Source organism: Canis lupus, chromosome 32 (genome assembly GCF_003254725.2).
Source record: "Canis lupus dingo isolate Sandy chromosome 32, ASM325472v2, whole genome shotgun sequence".
Classification (NCBI taxonomy): Eukaryota; Metazoa; Chordata; class Mammalia; order Carnivora; family Canidae; genus Canis; species Canis lupus.
Window position 1 is genome coordinate 17,843,534 of NC_064274.1, and position 22,468 is coordinate 17,866,001.

Consider the following 22,468-nt stretch of genomic DNA (forward strand, 5'->3'; position numbering starts at 1 on the left):
TCCTTAGCATGGTTCCAGCTCTAGTCTTAGTCAGCATAGGTGAAATACTTGGAATGAAGCAAATCAGAGGAAGGGGAAAAATCACCTCAAAGTGTACTCTTTTGTAGTTTTTACTGACTCCAAAATAGTCTAATGAAACTAATGCTGACGAAAACTAGAAAGATTGCTTTAGTCCATCTCAAAGTATGATTTAATTCTCTCTTAGAAATGTATATGACAATATGCAGATTGACCAAAATTCAGAAGTTAAATGTAAGATTTTTTTTTCATTTTTAGTCTTTCTTTCCCCCTGCTTTACTCCTTAGTTATTTTTGATACCACATTTCAAGGAAATTTCAGGTCCTGTCAGGCAGTACAGCCAATAGAAGCAGCCACGTTTTATATGTGACTCAAACTAGAGTAGTGGATATCTCATTCATCTCTTGTTTAATTAGTTTGCTTTATTGTTTTCTTTCTACATTCTCTTACTCTTTTTTTTGTGTGTGAAATATATTTTGGTTAGAAAAAAATGTGGTCTTAAAATGAGTAGTTATATTCCTTAGTTTCAAAATTTATATCCTTCATATGAAAGCAGATTCATCATAGAGCAATAAAATAAACCAGTGTTGTTTTTCTTTTCCTTTATGGATGATCAGACTTAATGTGCATGCCTATTTTCAGTTCCTGTTAAATTTAATCATTTAGTGATATCTTTATGAGCTACTGCTATACGATTAATGAATAGCAAAGAAAGTCAACTTAATAGTGCTAGAGAAGTAGTTTCCTCTCCCATTGACTTGGCTTTTTCTGACTCCTTCCTGGCTGGTATTTTTCCCTTTCTGTCCTATGGGATATATGGCATTAGCTTATTTTAGGGGACACCCATCGTTCTTGCCTCAGCTGACTGAGATCCCTCTGGTGTGGGTGATTTCAGGACCACCTTAATGACCCCTCCTTCCCTGGAGAGGACACTTAGTACTTTCCTGAGATTCCATTTCCACTGTCCAACAAAATATATTGTAATTTTTTTCCAGTAAGAAGTGTTCCATTACATTAATATCGCATTGATGATTATGGTATTTGTATGAATGAAGAGATCATCTACATCTTTATGGTGAAAAATAATTGTTCAAATGTGGGATAATCTGTCATTTGGATAATAGAACAATTTAGAGATTAATACAATTAAAAATTCTCATCATCATGAAGATTGTTACTGACACATAGGCTTAATTTAGTTTCTGTTTTGGAGTGATAGAAAAATTTGAATTAGTGTGTATTAATTCTTCAAGAAAAATATGTTAAAGATATGATTTTAAGAGCTTTACACTATTTAAAAGTAGAATGATTGAAATTATATTACAAATATTATGTTAAAAAACACTTCTGAGATTGTCCTTATAAGACTATATATGTAGTTTGAAGAGAAAAACAAATACTCATACATATCTATGAACTCAGCAATTATTAAGAAGCATGAAACAGCATTAGTATGGTTTTGATATATGTCCAGTTAACAACAATGCTGGCATAAAAATAGGTTGATCTCTCTGATGCTTTTCAACTTTTTATTATTACCTTATTTTATTAAATATAATTGAATTTTATTATTAATACTAGTTATATGTGTTCTAAGCACTGTGGGTCTCAAAATGATTTCTTTTTATAAATGATAAAATGTTTTAGGGATCCCTGGGTGGTGCAGCGGTTTGGCGCCTGCCTTTGGCCCAGGGCACGATCCTGGAGACCCGGGATCAGATCCCACGTCGGGCTCTCGGTGCATGGAGCCTGCTTCTCCCTCTGCTTGTGTCTCTGCCTCTCTCTCTCTCTTTCTCTCTTTGTGTGTGACTATCATAAATAAAAATAAAATAAAATAAAATGTTTTAGTTTATTTTGGTGTTAGTTGGTATAATATCAGATGAAAGCTAAAGAGGACATGCTTTCTCCGCTATGGTTTTTTGTTCAGTATTCTTTTCAGTTTATATACAACATTGTTCTAGTTGAACAAATGAACTATTTATTAATTGTGCGTCAATACTTCTCAAAACTAATAATGGATAAATACTTAAATTGGCAGCAGTAAAAGTTAGTAGATTTGTATATGACTTTCCTGTTGGGTTGAGGGGGCCTAAAGTATTTATTACTTGGAAACAAAGAATCTTAGCGTTCAAGGTAAGTGACTTTGTATGTGATAGGACTCATAGTAAGCCTGTAAAGGAGGAAACAGTCCACTATTAGCTACTAACTAGGCACATTGTAGAGTCATTCACCTTTCTTCTCAGTCATTTACATTGAAAGACCCATATTCCCTCAGGTCTTTTTGAAAAATGTCTAGGAACTGGGATTACTAATATTTTCCTTATAGCCATTTGTCCTTGAGTATCTCATTCTTTATGATGTTGGATAAATTTGTAGTATTCATATCTGATTATGTTTATCAACACAACTATTTTTTAAATTTATTTATTTATTCATGAGAGACACAGAGAGAGAGAGAGGCAGAGACACAGGCAGAGGAAGATGCAGGCTTCTCACAGAGAGCCCAATGCAGGACTCGATCCCAGGACCCCAGGATCATGCCCTGAGCCGAAGACAGATTTTCAGCCACTGAGTCACCCAGGCATCCTCTCAGTGCAAACTTTTAAGTCATTGGCTACTTAATCATTTTTTTTTTTTTTTTACTTTTTTCACCTTTGTCTTCAAAGAAGCATTAAATTAAAGCATTAATATTATTGGATTATAAGCCCAGTTTCCTAATATTGATCTGTTGGAGTACTTTATTATTGCTAAACTAAAGATATTAATGTAGGTATTTGTCATAATAACAGAGGATTAGCACATCTTCTTTGTAATTGCATTTGTAAAAAAGTTTCTTTTTTGTATACTAAAAATTCTATTGGACTGGATAGGAATTTAAATTAAGTTAGTTTGAAAACTGAAAGGATATACCAATCAAGTATTTCTAATTACTAATCCTTCATTTGTTTATTAGCTTATACATTTACTTCTCTAACAAGTGAGTTGTTATGCCTATGCCAGATCCAACTTTGCTGCGCTCTTGAAAATACGTTTTAAGCTTTACTTGGTCCTAGTGTTTTCTGAAATTATACTTACTGGAAGTGAAGAGTAAATAGCCAAAAGGCCAATAAGCACATGAAAAGATGCTCAGCATTAGTAGTCTTTAGGGAAATACAAATTAAAACCACAATGAGATTCTGCTTTATATTTACAAGTATTAATATAATAAAAAAGGCAGATAATTACAGGTGTTCATAAGGATGCAGAATAATTGGAACCTCATACATTGCTGGTGGGGATAAAAAATGATACAGCCACTTTGGAAAATAGTTTGACAGTTCTTTAAAATGTTAGACATGAAATTACAATATTACTTAGCAATCTCACTTCTAGATATTCATCTGAGAGTAATGAAAACACATGTTCATGCAAAAGTGTATGCATGAAAGTTCATAGTATTATTCATAATAACTCATAAGTGGAAACAATGCAAATGTTCACCGACTGATGAATGGGTAAATAAAATGTGGTGTGTCTCTACAGTGAAATATTCAGTCACACAAAGAGAATGAAGTATTTATATCCAATAGAACAGGTACTAATCTTACTTTATTTTTATTTATTTTTTAATTTTTTAAGTAGGCTCCACACCCAGCACAAAGTCCCACAAGTACTAATTTTAAACTCATTTTATTGATGAGGAAACTAAGGTTGTATATAACTTACAGTGTAACTTGAGAAAGATAAAAACTCAAGTCAGCTTGACTTCAGAACACTCAACTTTTACACTGTAATGAATCATCATTTGTTTATGTTCAGTCATTACCCTCTTGTTTCTTTACCTTTTCTTCATGGTCAGAGTTTTGAAAGAGAGCTTCTATTCCATGTCTCAATTCACTTGCTGGCCTCCCACCTCCAGTGGAAACAGCTCAGCCACCAGTGCTCTCTATTTTCTTTCTAATGCCTGTTTTGCCGAAGTATAATTCATATACCATAAAATTCACCCTTTTAAAATGTATTGTTCAGAGATCTTTAGTATCCAAGTGCTTTCTAAATGATGTATATAACGGGCTCTTTTCAGTCCCTTTCATATTTGATCTTCCATGGCATTTGACATTGTCAACCCCTCCTTCCTACTACTACATCCTCACTCACCCTTATTCTCATTTACTCATTGTTTGTTTATATTCATCATTGTTTTACAAACTTCATGGGTTTCTCTTCCTTGACCCACCTTTTATTTATTTTTATTTTTTATTTTTTTAAAGATTGTATTTATTCATGAAAGACCCAGAGAGAGAGGCAGAGATATAGGCAGAGGGAGAAGCAGGCTCCCTGTGGGGAGCTCAGTGCAGGACTTCATCCTTGGACCTGGGGATCATGCCTTGAGCTGAAGGCACTCAACCCAGGCCTTCCCCTTGACCCACCTTTTAAATGTTGGTTTGGGGTTCTTACTATTTTTTTTACTTCAGGAACCATGTATGTTGATATATGGCTCACAGACTGTGTTTCGGTTATTTATACAGTACATTTATTGTGGATTTATTATGTATGAGACTCATTTTATGCACATGAAATCTGGGTTGTCACTGATTGAACCTCAATTCTAATGGAAGAGATAAGCAATAATAAAAAATAAAGAAGGAAGTTTGCAATTTTAAATAGTATGAGGATGGTCGGCTTCACTGAGAAGTTGCCATTTGAACAGCAGCTTGAAGGAGGTGAACCAGTTAGCCATGAAGCTGTCTGCAAGAAGAACATACTAGAGTGGGAACAGCAAATAGGAGGATACCAGGGGCAAACTTGTCAAGCACATTTAAGGAGATCAAGTGGGTACAGCCGTGAAAATGAAGGAGACTGTAGTTGATGTCAGAGAGAGAATGAAGAGCAGATCAGATCGGGTTTTATGAATCATTGTAAGAACTTGGGCTTCAGGGACCTCTGGGTGGCTCAGTCTGTTAAGTGTCTGTCTTTGGCTCAGATCATGAACTCAGGGTCCTGGAATCAAGCCCCACATTGGGCTCCCTGCTCAGCAAGGAGTCTGTTTCTCCCTATCTCTCTGGCTCTTGTGTGCACACATGTTCTCTCTCTCTCTCTCTCTCTCAAATAAATAAATAAATTCTTAAAAAAAGTAAAAAAAGAACTTGGGCTTTTACTCTCTTTTGAGTAGAAGATAAATATTATCTGTAGGCTCCACAGCCAGCGTAGAGCCCAGTGCAGGGCTTCAACTCATGACCCTAAGATCAAGACAGGAGCTGAGATTAAGAGCCGGACATCCAACCAATTGAACCACCCACTCACCCCTATTATCTGATATTTTTAAATGACTGCTTTGGCTTCTGTGTTGAGAACAGGCTAATGGTAAAAGTTTAAAGCAGGAAAACAAGACTAGAAGGCTATTGAATTGATACTGTTTTCATCTCTCCTGTATTATAGATTAGTATATTAAGTGCTTACTGACCATGTTCACTTGGCTGTACCACAGTTCATCATGTTCAAAGACTAAATGAATCTTTACTTCCCAGCTTCCTTTTCCAGTTGTTCTTTCTTTCTATAATCTCTTAGCAAAGATCCATCTACCCAAGGGAGGAGCCACCCTTGACTCGTTTAAGGCTTGACTTTTTTTTAGAGTGGTGTAAGGTTTAAAGCAAAATGGAAAGAACAGAGATATTCCATATATCCTCTACCTCCATGCATGTATAACCTTGTCCACTATCAATGGTCCCTTGTTATAGTTAATGAGCTTACATTGATATATTGTAATTACCAGAGTCCATAGTTTATAGATCAGTCTTGGTGTTAGACATTCTGGTGGCTTGAACATGTGTATAATTACATGTATCCACCATTATAAAAACATAGAGTATTTTTTCTGCCTGAAAAATTCTTTGTGCTCCACTTTTTCATCCCTCCACCACACCTCCTGCCCCAACACATACAGATCTTTTTTACTATCTCCATATTTTGGCCCTTTCCAGAATGTCATATAGGTAGAAATATATAGCATGTAGCCTTTTCAGATTAGCTTCTTTCACTTAGTTATGTGCATTTAAGGTTAGTAGCTCATTTCTTTTTAGCACTGAATCAATCATGTTCCCTTATCTGGATGTACTACAGTTTCTATCTACTCAACTTGTTTTTTTCCAAGTTTTGGCAATTATGAATAAAGCTCCAAAAACATCCTGTGAAGATTTTTGTGCTTACATACGTTTTTCAACTCCTATGGATAAATACCAAAGAGTAGGCTTGCTAGGTCTTATGGTAAGAATATGTTTAGCTTCATAAGAAACCACAAAACCCTCTTCCAAAGTAACTGTACCATTTTACATTCTCACCAGCAGTGGATGAAAGTTTCTTTTGTTTTACATCCTTATTAACATTTGGTGTTGTCAGTGTTCCAGATTTTGGGCATTCTAATAGATGTATAGCGACATCTCACTGTTTTAATTTGCATTTTCCTGTTAACATATGATGTGGAGCACCTTTTTCATATGCTTGTTTGCAATCTATGTATCTTCTTCAGTGAGATATCTATTTAGGTCTTTGGCCCATTTTATTTTTATTTATTTTTTATTTATTTATTTTTATTTATTTATTTTTCTTTGGCCCATTTTAAAATTAGGTTTATTTTCTTACTGGTGAATTGTAGGAGTTCTTGTAAATTTTGATTAACAGTCCTTTATTAGATGTGTCTTTTACAAATATTTTCTCCTAGCCAATGGCTTATCTTCTCATTCTCTTGAAATTGTCTTCTGCAGAGTTTTTAGTTTTAACAGAGTCTAGTTTGTCAAGTGTTTTTTTCATGGATTATACCTTTGGTGTTATATCTGTAAGTTACTGCCATACCCAAGGTAATCTAGATTTTCTCCTATGTTACTTTTCATGGGTTTTATAATTTGTATCTACATTTAGGTCTGAGTTAACTTTTGTGATGAGTATACGGTCTTTGGGTCTTTGTTTTGATTCTTTTTTTGCGTATGGATGTGCAATTGTTCTAGCACCATTTGCTGAAAAGACTATCTTTGCTGTATTATGTATATTGCCTTTGTCCTCCTGTCAAAGATGAGTAGATTATATTTCTGTGAGTCTGTTTCTGGGTTGCTATTTTCTTCCAATGATCTGTTTGTTCTTTCTCCAACATCACATTGTCTTGATTGTTGTAGTTTTCTAGTAAGTCTTGATATCAGGTAGTGTCAGCCCTCCTACTTTGTTCTCCTTCAATGTCAGTGTTGACTATTCTGGGTTTTTTTGCCTCTCTGTATAAACTTTAGTATCAGATTGTCCATATCCACAAAATAACGTCCTGACTGGAATTGCACTGAATCCTTAGATAAAGTTGGGAAGAACGGACACTTTGTCAATATTGACTCTTTGTACATTTGATTCTTCATGTGTTCCTTACCCTTCAGTGAAATTAAAGATAAAACCCTTTAAGTTCTTCTTAATAACACATAACAATTATTTTAATTTTGTTCACTGACTTTCACAGATCACTTTATTAATTTCCTCTTTTTGCTACCCTTTAATACTCAATATTCTAGCAGTTCCTGGGGAGAAGTACAGCATAGATTATGTCATTCCTTTCTGACTTTCTGAAGGCACTGCTTAGGCTACTCCCTTGCCTGACTTGGGCAGCCTCTACCCAGTCTTATTTAGTGATGGATAGGAAGCCAGTGTGTGCTACTGTAGTCCAGTCAGATTTGAGCTGAATCCCAGATCTGTTAGTTAGATGACTTCAGACAATCCTCCTGAAAGCCCCATTTTCTTTTTCTTAAAAAAAGGTGAAAGCATACCCATCTTTTTCTGTTGTTTTTAGTGTTAAAGTTAATGTTTTTAAGGCCCCTAATAGATGGTAATTGCTCAATAAATAATAATAATACTTTCTCGAGAACACATGCTTTCAGGAAGACAAGGGAAGAGATTTGCCTGGTCCTTAGTTTTTATTAGGGCTTTGTCTTTGTGTTGTACAGTTTTATGGGTTTTGCCAAATCCATAACAATAGATGCATGGCATCTACTGTTACATATCATACAGAGTAGTGCTTTGAAATCACCTATGCTTCATCTACTCATCTCCCACCCCACCCCAAACTTCTGGTGACCACTGATCTTTTATTTTTTTATTTTATTTAATTAGTTTTTTTTTTTTACCACTGATCTTTTAATTATCTATATAGTTTTTGCCTTGTCCAGCTGTCATATAATTGGAATCACACAGTATATTGCTTTTTCAGACTGGTTTCTTTCACTTAGTATTTGAATGGATGCTTTTAATGGAGTCGTTGTCCAGATTTTCAACTTCTACATAAACTCTTTATTAATATTAATCTGGCTAAGAGCAATGGTTTATTCATAACAATCTTCCTCTCACTTTACAAAAGAAAGGCACACTTTTATCTATCCCAAATCTTACTATGGGACGTTGCCCCGGGGTCATAGAAGACTTAACAATTTAAAAATTTCAACTAATGCCTTAAATTTTTGTTGCGGAGAAATATGATAAAGAATTATAAAATATTTTACATAGAAATTCTATGAGGGCGTGAGATTGCAATAAAGGTCAAGAAAATAAAAGAGTAATGTAGAATTTTCAGCTGTTAGAGAGTTTATTGGGGACCTGGGTGGCTCAGTCAGTTAAGCATCTGACTCTTAATTTGAGCTTAGGTCATGATCTCAGGGTTATGAGACTGAGCCCCAGGTTGTGCTCTGCACCCTGTGGGAGTCAACTTGAGATTCTCTTTCCCTCTGCCCCTCTATACTCTCAATCTCAAAAAAAATAAGTTTCTTAATTTATTACTTAAACAGATAATAGTTGGGACCCCTGGGTGGCTCAGTGGTTGAGCATCTGCCTTCAGCTCAGGGTGTGATCCCGGGATCCTGGGATCAAGTTCCCCATGAGGCTCCCCACCGCTTCTCCCTCTGCCTATGTCTCTGTCTCTCTCTCTCTGTGTCTCTCATGAATAAATAAAATCTTTAAAAATAATAGTTTTATTAAATTACTATAGACTTAGATTCCATTGAATATTCTTATAAGTTTCACTTTAAAATGTCTGTATTTCAATAGGGTAGAAATTAAATTCTCTACACATACCTAGTTTACCACAAATGAAAAATTATCCATGTTAACTTGCTAATGTGTGAGTGGTTCCATAATTTAAAAGCCTCTTAAGTGTCTGTAAGCAAAAAATAGTTGAAGACTGCTAGCATGATGTATAAAACCCATGTTTTTTAAACCTGGTATATAAAACCTTTCATCACTTTTATCCTTCTAGTCCTTTAAAAAAAAAAAAAGTAACCATTTCCTGCTGCACATTGTATGCTCCAGCAAGAAAACTCCTTGAAGTTCTGTATCATGCCTTTTTCTGCCTCTTGGACTTTACTGTGTTATTCTTTCCAGTCTTTGACTCACTGCCTCAAACCCTTGCTATAATATGCAGAAGTCTTGATTGAGGAATTCCCCATGGAACCCCTACTTCATATTGGATGCGATGCCTATGCTCCAGTACTCCTTACCTCTCTCTACTAGTCTTCGTCATCCCACAAACAGTTTGGTCATTAGCTTGTTTTTCTCTGCTATTGGTCTCTGAGAGTAGGAACTATGCTTTATCTTTGCCTCCTCAGCAGTTAGCTGAATACCTCTCCTGGGAATAAGTTAACTTATTGGGCAAATATTAATTATTGAATGAAACAAAGTGGATTTCAATTGCTAGAGATTTATGGGATGCCTGGGTGGCTCAGTGGTTGATCGTCTGCCTTTGGCTCCTGGTGTGATCCTGGGGTCCTGTGACTGAATCCTACATCAGGCTCCCCAGAGGGAGCCTGTTTTTCCCTCTGCCTATGTCTCTACCTTCCTGTGTCTCTCATGAATAAATGAATAAAATCTTTCAAAAAATTGTTAGAAAGTTAATTCTTGTGCATAACTTTTTTTTGGGAGTCAAACTGTAAAGGGCTACTTTTGTTTTATGCTATTTTTCTGGCTGTAACGTTTGCCCTTACTGATAAGGCTTTCAGTAAAATTTTACATGAAGATAGGATTTTGAATGTAAAAATGAGTTTAATAATCACTCTTGTAGTAGAAGGAGAGCAGATTGTGAGCAATAAGGCAAAGACTCTAGGTTTGACTCTACTGGAAACTTGCCATGTGACCATGGATAAGTTAAGTTAGCAGGGGGGGAGGGGAGGGTGTCGGTTTTCTTATCTGTAAAATGAGTAAGTGACCAGATTATTTCTAAGGTTTTCTTTACTCTTGATTTACTATCAAGAAACAAACTTTCAGTAAGACAAACATACAATTATTCTAGCAAGAAGAATAGAAAATACGGACTTGATTTATTTTCTAATCATTCCTACTGTGGAATTATGTGTGCTATATGTAGATAATGCTGACCTTGTTCATATCACCTGCAGGCTATATAGCGTCATGGCTTAGATTTTATCCTTAATCTAAAAAAATAGAGTAAAATAATTCAATTGGTTATGATTGAAAATTTAGAAGTAGTTAATATGTTGAGTCATATAATTTTCAGATTATATGTTAGCCTCTTTCACCAAATATATAATTTGATTTGATTAATACACTTTTCAGTGCATTTCTGACATTCTGGAAATGAAGGTACCTGTGTTGAAACATTTCTTTGTAACCAATTACCCAGTTACTACAGCCTCATTCCGTGAGAAGCAATATTTAAAACAATTATAAAAATGCTTGCCTCTGTGTTTGGTCATTCATAAGATGTAGTAATTCGGTTTTATAAAGCTTGATTGAATGACATTTAGGTATAGCTTTTATGAAGGGCTTGAAGTGATGTTGTTTGGCCAAAACAAAGCCAAATGTTTCCTGTCTTGTCTTTCACTTCACCCAGCCACCCCCTCCCCCTTTTCTTCACCTGCTTGAGAAAAAAAACGGTTTCTTCAGACAAACCTCATAATTGCCCTTCTGTGCCTGATTTGGGCCTCAGGAAAGGCCCATAGCATCTGTAAAGCTGGCAGCAAAATGGTATTTCCAGGCAGGCACAGGGTTGCTGGGTAGCGAGCCAATCCACAGCTTTGTCTGAGCAGCTGAGAACTTCGCCGGAGTCTTACCAGGGTGTTCAGTAACACAGACCTATGCCATGAGCAAGTAAAGCACTGAGCAAGTGTCAGGTCAATATTTATAGACCACTACGTAGCTGCCTCGCAGAGAGAGAAAGCGGGAGAGAGACACGCACGCAGAGGGCAAGGGAAGGCGGACTACAGTGTGCAGTGGGGAGAACGTTCGTTTCCAACATTTATTCTTAAAAAATCCTTCTTCACTGTCAGGTTCACACTTCTGCTGAATCATAACCATTCGCCGCTGAGCTATGACAAGAGAGGAAACAAAAAGTTAGAGGAGCGGAGCACGCATGCCGTAGTGAGAAGGTAAGTAAGCAGCCAGCTCGGTCTCCTGGCTCTTGCTCTTCCTCGTCAACTCCTCTCCCTGTTGGCTGCTCTGCGTGCGGCAGTGAGCAAAGGGCTGTGCGGCACGTTACAGCTAACCAGGAGGGGCTGCCTGCTGCTTCAGACTGTTCTGGGTGGCACTGCGATTTTGTGGACTGCCCTGAAGGATGTTGTGCCCGTCCAGATCATGCTGAAATACGTGCAGGGTGGAAAAGGTGCTCCCCCACTGATTTCATGTGTCCTCTCAGCAAGTTTCTGTTTCTTGGTTCTGTCAAACTTGAAGTCTTCTGATTGGTAAATTCTGTTTGCTTTCGTATCAGCATTAAGACAGGACTGTATTTGTGAGTTTATAGCAGTCAGTGGTCCAGAAATGGAATAAGGGAAAAATTCAGACGTACGTGTGACGATGCAGTAGCCTTGTCAGTGCGTAAGCTGGGAATGTGCACAGCACGGGGTCTTGTTCAAAGCAAGCCCACGTCGTTTTGACAGTGCATGAAAGTGGATCAAGGACCAGCTTTGGGAATGGAGAGAACAGAGTGATGAGAAGCCAGAACAGTCTCTTGAATCCAAGATGCACATCAGCGTTGAGGAGAATTTATCTGTTCAAGCAACTTGCTAGTTGGTTCTGTACAGAAAGCAATTCCCTACTAATGTCAGTGAATTAACATGTCCTGCTTCATGGTCCGTAGTTTGTTTTCGTTTCGTCACCTTCAGCACTTGGACACCTTTCTCTGTGGGTTCACAGTGCTGTGGGATGTTAATTTATTTGCTATTGTTAGGTATATTTCAGATTAACGTTAAAAGCAGTGGTGCTAAAAAAAAAAAAAAAAAAAGCAGTGGTGCTGAAGGGGACAGAAATAGTTTTCTATTATTTTCTGATTTTGAACACCCACGCAATTTATAAACTAAGGTGGTTTCTGTCCACTGCACATGGCACGGAAGGTAAATATGTTGCTTTGCTGGAAGTATGGCAGTAAGTAGGTGAAGCTTATCTACTGACAGTGAAAGCTTCCCTGTTGCTGTTTTTTAAATTACAGGACCATAAGCATTAGCATGATACTTAAAATTTTTACGTTGAGTTATAGGTGCTGATTATAGCTCCGAAGGGTTTCTGTATTACAGATTTAAGTTAAAAACAAAGATAATACTAAATTGTCTTGCAGAGCTTGAACTGTAGGCCTAAAGAGATACAAGGAAGAGCTGATACTCTGGCACAGATTTTGTGTTAGGGCTAATATTCAGGAACCAGCTCATTTTAAGATAGAATAAACCACATCCAAAATGGCAGGTGGAGTAGGTCTAAATGTAGAGTAATTATATTAAGATGAGGCCAGTCATTCTAGAATATCACTTTTATTGAATCCTGTATAATTTCCAAATAATGCAAGATGTTTCAAAATTAGTTCTGTTAATTCAGAAATACTTTGAGGGTAATCTCACGTAAATTTAGACTATATTTTGATCATATAATGCTTATTTTAGCCTCTGAATCAAGCTTTGTTTTGTCCTTTTTTAAGTTCTACCTCCCAGTTTCTTAATGGGTTTGATTTAGATTTTGGACAACAATATGTTTATTTTGAAAATGCAGCCATGATTGATCTAGACTGGATATTTCTCAGTTAAATTTTCTTTGCTACTGCCTTTGGGTAATATCTTATCAAGATTATAATTTCAGTTCTTTATTCAATATCTTTTATTCACTTTATGTGTTGCATAAACACATGATAGTACTTTCTTACACTTTTTTTTTTTTTTTTACTGGTTTTATTTTTATTCCTTTTGGTATCTTTTTTCTGAAGTACCCTGTGGGAACTTGGGGCAGAAAGCAGACCAAATAAAATTAGTACAATAAAAAGAAACTAAAGAAAGTTGATCCCTTTAACCAAGAAAACAAAGGGAAAATTAGGAGATTGGTTGACAGTGTCTAACATGGAATGTATTTTGGTTGAAGGCTGGTTGAGCATTTTAAGACTTGAGATTACGTCTCAGTATTACTCAATATTATCTTTGGCTTTCAAGTCAATCCTGATAGTGGTTATTTATCACATTTGTAAACAACATTTTATATAAAGGCATATTATAAAGAAAGAACGTAAGACTTTTTGTATCATGTGTTAACTGTCTGTTGAAGTAAGATGAATGAATTTAGCTTGAAATTCTAATATTAACCTCCTATACTACCAATCCATCTACTATATTACCCTTAGGTGGGTCAGTCTCCCACCCTCGTGAACTCTCTTTGCTTTCCTGCTAAAACTCTCTCATCCTTGGCTCTCTGTTGCTCATAGATAAAGGTCAGTCTTTTTGGCACAGTGAGTATCTTCTTGATCGAGCTGCTACTTTTGTTCTGTGTTGCTCTTCTGCTCTTCCTTCTGGGTTGTTTTCTACACCTCTCTTGCTTACTCATGAGAATATTCCCCTTCCCTCTGTTTCACGCTCCAGAAATATTGAACATCCTGTATTTCTCAAAACAACCTGTGCAGTTTTACTCCTTTCTGTAGTTATTTATGTTGCTTCTATTCTGAAAACTTTCCTGATCTTTGCCTTTTAGCCTCAGTGAAGGCATCCCTTCTAGGCACCCTGCTGGTCCACTGTCAGGTTCTCTGGTTTGGCCTCCTGCATCGACCTCTGTCACAGCACTTCCCAAAGTCTTATATAATATTTTTGCTTCTTTTTTCCATGTGAAATTGTAAGCTACTGTAGCCAGGTTTTAAAATTCATTCTTTGATGTTCCTCCAAGATCCAGCATTCAATAGATAACAGAAGAACTTGAACTAAAGAAATGCTTTATTGTATTTATTTGAAACCCACTTTTCTTTATAGAATTTTTATCTTCATACATTTCAGAACTTTGATTAATTGCATTGAAGGAAAGCCCCTTAAATAAATGGTAAAGGCTTTTGAAAGAATAGCAATACTTTAAAAAGTTATTTTGTTTCTCTGACTACCACCAATCACAGTAGCGTGCGTATAGGTGTTTATCCCTGCAGGCAGATAGCTGTTGAACCCATAAAGTTATATATGAATAATAAAGTTCAAAATTATATTGGTTAGCACATACGAATTCAGGATATACAGCTCAAAATTGTTTAATTTGATGAAATCTATTGACAAAGTCAGCTAGTTGCTGCTCTCACATGGACTCCTATGATAAATTAAATGATGCCCCAGCAAACTGAAGAGTGTTACGCTTTTCAAAAGGCCCAGAGAGAATATTTGGAGAGTCTGGGTCCATCTTCATGTATCCTAGAAAATTGTAGAGTGGAATGGCTCCCAATGTGACTGATGAAGGTATACTTCCTAATTTTATCTTCTGTTATAGAGATAGAGATTTAAGGAAATAATAGAAAATCATGGCTTAAAAATTTTCAAAACCGGAGGGCAGTATTCCATTTAAGTCAGAAGAATTAGCTCCTCAAAATAGAAATGTTGAAAGAAAAGGATGTCAATGTTTAAAAAAGTAGTTGAGAAATGACAGCAGTTTCTTTTACTTTTGATACTCAACAAAAATAAAATTATTTTGTCCTTACGTTTTATTTCCCTACCATACACGGAATACTTCTTTGTGCATGAAATGTTTTGTATATCAGAAATAAATGTAAAGCTTTATGCACAACAGAGCAATTTACAACTTTTCTTATTTTGATTTTTACTTCTTAGTATATTCAACTAGCAGTTTGAAATCTTATAAACCTCTCCCCACTCTCTTGTTTGTTTAACCTTGGATTGTATCTATCGTAGGAATGAAAATAAGTTTGATATTTTCATTGGAACATTTGAAAGACTTTTAATTGTTTGAAATGAACCATAATTCAGTCTGGAACTTCTCTTCAGATATATGTTGCCCACATACCTATCCTATAGTCAAATAGGTATGGGAGAAGATATTTCAAGGATTATGGTTATAAATTATATGTCTCACTGGTATATCAGATAATCACAGTATTGTAAAACTGAAAGGATAGGGCTGTGTATGTGTTTGTTTTTTGTTTTTTTGGTCATGGACACCAAAATGTACTTAGTTCCCATCAGCCAGTAATGAGAGAAACCCAAGCTTGCCTCAGTATTAAAAGATTATGGCAAAACAAGGGTGCCTGGGTGGCTCAGTTGGTTAAGCATCTGCCTTCAGCTCAGGTCATGATCCCAGGGTCCTGGGATTGAGTCCTGCATCTGGCTCCCTGCCCTGCAGGGAGTCGGCTTCTCCCTTTGCCCCTCCCCCCCATTCTCTCATGCATGCTTGCTCTCAAGCAAATACATAAAAATCTTTAAAAAAAAATAAAGATTGTGGCAAAACAAGCCAATAGAAGCAAAAAATATCCGCACCCCATTAAAGATATTGAACAATTTTGTGGTTGGAGTGAGGTGTAAAAGATTTTGCCAGTATATTAGTGTCTTATTTTATTATTATTAGCAGGTTTTTCTATAGATATGTATAGCATAGAATTCATAGTTTTCCAGTCAGTTTTATTATAGCTATACATGGCATGGAATTCATAGAACATGAGAGCAGAAGAATAAATTCATCGTGGGAGTTGAACCTTATTCTCCTTTATCTATTTCATTTTATAGATTTGGGTGAATGTGGTACAAAGAAGCAGTGTAACTTGTCAAACATCAGCTTTTAAAGTGTCTAGTTAAGATTTTGATTAAAAAGAAAAAAAGAAATGTGCAATCGTAAGGCCAGTATTTTATCACTGTGGCTCTTCCAGTCTGCTTGTAATTGCTCTATTTTATTCTGTATATTATATCTAAAGCCTAAGTTGTCATATCTCTGTATTTTGTATTATATTAGACTCCTTTGCATTGTTGTATAACTTCTGAAAGTTTAAGCTAATAATTATTGGTGGGATATAGTACTATTCCATATGGAAATATATATATATATATATATCCATAGCTTTTATATGTGTGTGGGGGCATTTTATAATTATTATTATTTTTAAAGATCTTATTTATTTGAGAGACAGATAGGGCATGAACAGGGTGAAGGGGCAGAGGGAGAGGGAGAAGCAGACTCCTCACTGTGCAGAGAGCCCAACTTGGGGTTCAATCCCAGGACCCTGGGACCTGACCTGGGCTGAAGGCAGATGCTTAACCAACTGAGCCACCTGGGTGCCCCATATTTTAAATGATAGATATCCTTTCTAGCTTTCCTGATTTTCCCCATTGTCTGTACCACCAGATTTAAGCCCCATAATTACTCTCCTTTTCAGTACAACATAGCGGATGATCCTGAAAGAAAAGACAGAAACTTCAAAAACTAATTTTTATACTTTGATTATATCTGAAGGATTCTATTTTTTTTTTTTTCTGAATCTGAAGGATTCTAATAGGAAATATATGGTTATATTTTTTTTAACTTTGTTTTTAAGTTATTTATTCTAAATTACAGTTGGGAAAGTCTTGATTAAAACAAAATAACTTGGGATGGCTGGGTGGCTAAGTCGGTTAAGTGTCTGATTCTTGATTTTGGCTCAGTTTTTGATCTCCAGATCCTGAGATCCAGTCCCACTTAAGACTTCAGATTCTCACTCTCCCTGTCCCTTTATCCCTCTCCCTCCCTAACAAACAAACAAAACAAATAAACAAACTCCAAAAGAACCAGATGTGATTTTCTACATTATATTGACTTTTATCTAGAGCTCTTTAAAAAATATAAACAGAGACACCTGAGTGGCTCAGTGATTGAGTGTCTGCCTTTGGCTCAGGTCGTGATCCCGGGTTCCTGGGATCCAGTCTCACATCGAGCTCCCTGCAAGGAGCCTGCCTCTCTCTCTGCCTATATCTCTGCCTCTCTGTGTCTCTCATGAATAAATAAATAAAATATTTTTTAAAATAAATAAAAACCATAAACTATAAAGGGCAGAGTGGGGCAAGCAAGCTGTTTTGTTTGCACCATCTTTCAGTAATATTTTACTCCTCTATTCCTGTCCTCTGCACTTCCAAAGAAATCAGGGCTTATTGCATCCTTCCAGTCTTATTCATATTAAGGTCTCTGGAAAAAATCACTTTATACTTAACATTGTAAGAGCTCTTGAGCAAATAGTTGAAGGTTGTTCCAATCCTCAGTATATGATTTCTCTTTTCACTTCCTTCATAGCAAAAAGAAGTGACCATCTCTACCCACCTCCCCAATCTGAAAAAAGTCTGATTACCCTTTGATGAACATTTCCCAGTAGATGCTTTGTATTTCAAATATATATTACGTGTCTTTTCAAACTCTTGCCTGCTATAAGAGATTTATGACTTTTAAATCTTTTCTAAAATGAAAAAATGATATTTAAATTTTTACTTCTAATTACTAGTGAACTTGAATCTGAAGGAATTATTCATTATTAACATCTTATTCTTTATCATTGCTCTATTTATATACTTATTTTTTTTCAGAGGCTGTATTTCTCTTATTGGTTTAGAAGAGTTCTTTTAAAAAAAGAGAATCTTGATTCCTTAAAGTTCTATTAGTCATAACTGTTTTCATAAGCTTTTGTTACTTTTTGATTTTCTTTTATATGTTTTGAAATCTCTTTATTAAATCTAATCAATATTTTCTCCATCTTTTTTGAAACTTAAAAAAGTCTTTCCAGAAATAGGAAAAATATTTTTCTAGATTTTATGGTCTAATTTATTTAACTGTTAATGCTATTATTCACAAGGAATTTAATAAACGAGTATTTCAGATTTTTGGTTGAATCATTATTCCCCTTTCCTACTTTTTTTTTTTTTAAGATTTTATTTATTTATTCATGAGAGACACAGAAGGAGAAAGAGGCAGAGGCAGGCTCCATGCAGGGAGACACAGGCAGAGGGAGAAGAGATACAGGCAGAGGGAGAAGCAGGCTCCATGCAGGGAACCTAACGCGGGACTCGATCCCGGGTCTCCAGGATCACACCCTGGGCCGAAGGTGGCACTAAACCCCTGGGCCACTGGGGCTGCCCCCTTTCCCACTTTTTATGAAGTCACCTTAATCTTGTGTTTTTGTGGTACAAATTTAAATCTTTATATTACCTCTTAATTTATATTGCATTTGAAATTTTATCTCCATGGAACAAAAGTTCATGTTTTTTAAAAACATTTTCTTTGAGTATAGTTGACATTATTTAATATTTAATATTTAAATATTTAACATTTAAATTTAATATTGTTACATTAGTTTCAGGTGTATAGAGTGATTCAGATTCTCTATGCTTTATGCTATACTCATCAGAAATGTAGCTACCATATGTCACCATACAACACTATTACAGTATCATTGACTGTGTTCCCTATGCTGTGCCTTTTATCTTTTATTCCCGTGATTTATTCACTCCATAACAGGAAGCCTATATCTATACTCCACTCTCCTTCATCCATTTTGCCCGTCCCTCAATCCCCTTCCCTCTAGTAGCCACCAGTTTGTCCTCTGTATTTATAGGTCTGATTCTGCTTTTTGTTTTATTCATTTTGTTTTTTAAATTCCACATATGAATGAAATCATACGTTTTTGTCTTTCTCAGTCTGAGGAAGTATTCTAAATATTCAATTAGCATAATATGCTAAGTACTCACTTAGTATTATACTCTATAGATCCATCCGTATTATTGCAAATGATAAGATTTCATTCTTTTTATGGCTAATATTCCATTGTATGTATATACATGTACATATGTATATACATACATACGTACACACACACACACCACCTCTTCTTTACCCATTCATATATTGATGAACATTCAGCAGCTTTCATAATTTAGCTATTTTAAATAATGCTGCAATAAACATAGGGGTGCATATATCTTTCCAAATTACTGTTTTTGCATTCTTTGGGTAAATTTTCAATAATGGAATTACTGGATCATATAGTAATTCTGTTTTTAATTTTTTGAGTAACTCTCATACTTCCATAGTGCCTCCACCAGTTTTCATTCCCACCAACAATACACATGGGTTCCTTTTTCTCTACATTCTTGCCAACACTGGTTATTTCTTGTCTTTCTGATTTTAGCCATTCTGACAGATGTAAAGTTGTGTCTCATTGTGGTTTTGATTTACATTTCCCTGATGAGTGATGTTGAGCATGTCTCCACATGTCTGTTGGTCATCTGTATGTCTTCTTTGGAGAAATATCTGTTCTTCTGCCCATTTTTAATTGGATTATATATATATATATTTTGGTGTTGAGTTCTTTATATATTTTGGGTACTAACCCTTTATATCCTATTTTAAATAATGCTGCAGTAAATATATGGAAATATATATCTTTTCAAATTAGTGTTTTTGTTTTCTTTGGGTAAATACCTAGTATTGGAATTACTGGATCATAGGTATGTCTATTTTAAATTTTTTGAAGAGCCTTCATACTGTCTTCCACAGTGGCTGCACCAATTTACATGCCCGCCAAAACTGCATGAGGATTCCTTTTGTTAAATGTGATTTAAGCATTGGAACATGTTAGAATATTGTAGATTTAACTCCCTGCAATTATTGTAGACAAGAGGCTTTAAGTGTATTTCTTATATTAAAAAAGACCTAATAATAATATGATTCTGTGTGAGTGAGAAATTGCGCATTAATAATAGTTACCATTTACCAAGGGTTTCTAGATATATATCTGGCATTCTACCAAGAAATTTAACTAAAACAATTTCATTTAATCCTTTTAACATACCTTTGGATGACTTATTTTGATTACTTCTTTAGCATAAAGAAACTGAGACCCCAAAATGTAATGTAGCTTGATAAACCTCACCTAGCTAATAAGTGATAGGGTCATGATAAACTCAGCTCTGGCCAGAATTTATCTTTTAAGAAAGCATTATCAAATAGAGAAATTATGCTTCTTTGCCATGAGTGGTAATATAGGTGAGTCTGTAAGGGTCAGGTACCAAGAACCTTCCCACCTTGTATCCATTTGTGGAAAAATGAGCCCAGGAACAGTGATTTTCAAAGTATAGAGACAAGTCAATAAAAGCAGTGATATAAAAAACTTTTATTATTTGGGATTAGCATTGAAGATACCAAAATCATAGAATGGACAGAAATAATCTTATATTTTCAACTCAGTTCAGAAGCAGCTAAAAAAGCCTTTTGACTTCTTCACATTCTAGTACTCCAATTGGTTTTATCATTTTCTTCCATTGCAAGCCAGTTTATACTTCAACTCTCTGCCCTATGCATAAGACATAGCATCATTCCCTCCCTCACATACCTGGTTTTGACCTTAGCAGGCAAATTGACAAGGAGCTGTCGATTCAGCAGAAAGTGACTGTTCCATTGAGGTCTTGTTTCTTAAACTGTAAGTTTCATTGATGAGAGAAATGAGTCTTCCTACCCGGCATCTTTTGCTATCATCTCTATTTTAAGTTACTCTGGTAAGAGACTTATAGCTGTTGCTTGGTAAATACCAAAAACTTTGGTATTTAAAGCAGGAAAGCAAATTCTAGATATTTTGACATCATTAGAACTTAATACTTGTACACTAAATTGTTACCTGGAATGATATAAAAAAGGATAGCTTAATTTGCTATGGATGGACAGACATCATAAAATCGGTTCGTGTTTGTATATGTATGTGTCTGTCAATCCATATATAATAGTTTATTTTTTTCCATATATAATAGTTTATACAAAGACATCATTTACAATGTGAATTATTTGTTATACATTTGGCCACTGTGAAGTAACTTGTTTTGTTTTCCTCTTTAAGTCAAGGCAAACCATTTGCCTAAAGATAATATAGCATTTTTTTTCTCACCTTGGGTCACCCTGCCCTTTGTTGGTACATTGGTATGTCTGTGGTTAAGATTTACACTAAAGTTCATTGGGGTTTTGTTTTATAGCCCTGTCTGGGAACACTCAAAAGTAAACTAACTTTTTAGTTAATAAGCAGATTGTTATTGTATTATTGCTTGGAAAATTATTATTATTTTTTTTGCTTGGAAAATTATGCATGAGTTAATATCTGTGTTAATGAATTGTCTTAAAAATTTTAAATTGGTCATTCATAGCATCCCTCCTTTTTTCAGTCTTTTGTTTTCTGCTTTACTATAAAGATGATTAGAACTGCACATTCTAACTGGGACATAATTCCATATATAATTTCATACATTTTAAGTCACCAGGTAAATATTTACTCTTCTTTTATGTAAAATTGACTTCACTGACAGTCACTCTTTTTCATTTCTTTCTATACTAATTTCAACTTCATCAGTAAATTAATATACATTATTCACAGTGGTAGTTTAACTTACTAACCTTGAAATTTATTTGTGTTTATTGTCAGAGGCCTGTTGGCAAATCAAACTTGACAATAATAGAGAAGGAAAGCATGGTGACCTAGGACATACTGTTCTACTGAAGTGATCTATAGTTCTTTGAATGTGTCGATTTTTTTGTTTATTTGTTTTAAATTAGCCAACATACAATGCATATAGTCTTGGGTTACTTATTAATACTCTACATGTAATCTTGTAAAATTATTATTGGTACAAATAGACAATTATTTAGAATGATTTTTTTTCTTGTGCTGTTATAGTCTAAAGCAGACTGGTACAGTTCCCAAAGCACAATGTGAGCTTAAAATATGTCTGCTGAAACTATGTGTTCTGAAATAAGGAAGCTGTATTGTCATTTTGAAGCTGTTCTTACACTGCATGGTTCCCCTAATAGAAAAGAAATGTGATATTTATATTAACCTGATTCCAGTTTCTTAATAGTCTGAACTGCATATGATTTGCCCAGAGGTTGAGAATTCATTTTTAAAATTTTGGTTAGATTTTAATGAGATGTTTTCGGTGATAAATATGTTTTATTAACTATATATTATCAGTGTTATGTATTAATGGTTTTAAAGACAGAGGGCATATTTCAGATCAAACATTGGTTCACAGACCCGTAAGGCACGCAGAACACATATATGGCCAATTGTCCTTTGTGCTTTATCTCATACTTACTGTAAGGTTTCTCATTTCTACATGTAGGGCAGTTCAAAAAATAGGCTGACCTGGGATGACCTGGTGGCCAGCACAGAATTACCATCCAGCCAGGATTCAAGCAGACTCTCAGTCCTCTCTTTATT

General features: G+C 35.3%; 1 protein-coding gene across 6 annotated transcripts in view; it reads left to right on the top strand.

Annotated features, from left to right (window-relative positions):
* The window catches only part of BMPR1B (bone morphogenetic protein receptor type 1B), a 394,237-nt gene that overhangs the window by 223,227 nt on the left and 148,542 nt on the right, over positions 1–22,468 (top strand). For 4 of the 6 annotated variants that reach the window (XM_049104973.1, XM_025424270.3, XM_049104969.1 and 1 more), the window contains one exon: positions 11,295–11,393. The gene's annotated coding sequence lies outside the window, so the exon portion shown is untranslated. Of the gene's footprint in view, positions 1–11,002; positions 11,394–22,468 lie in introns of those variants that run through there. The other 2 variants (XM_025424260.3, XM_025424242.3) reach the window with 2 other exon arrangements.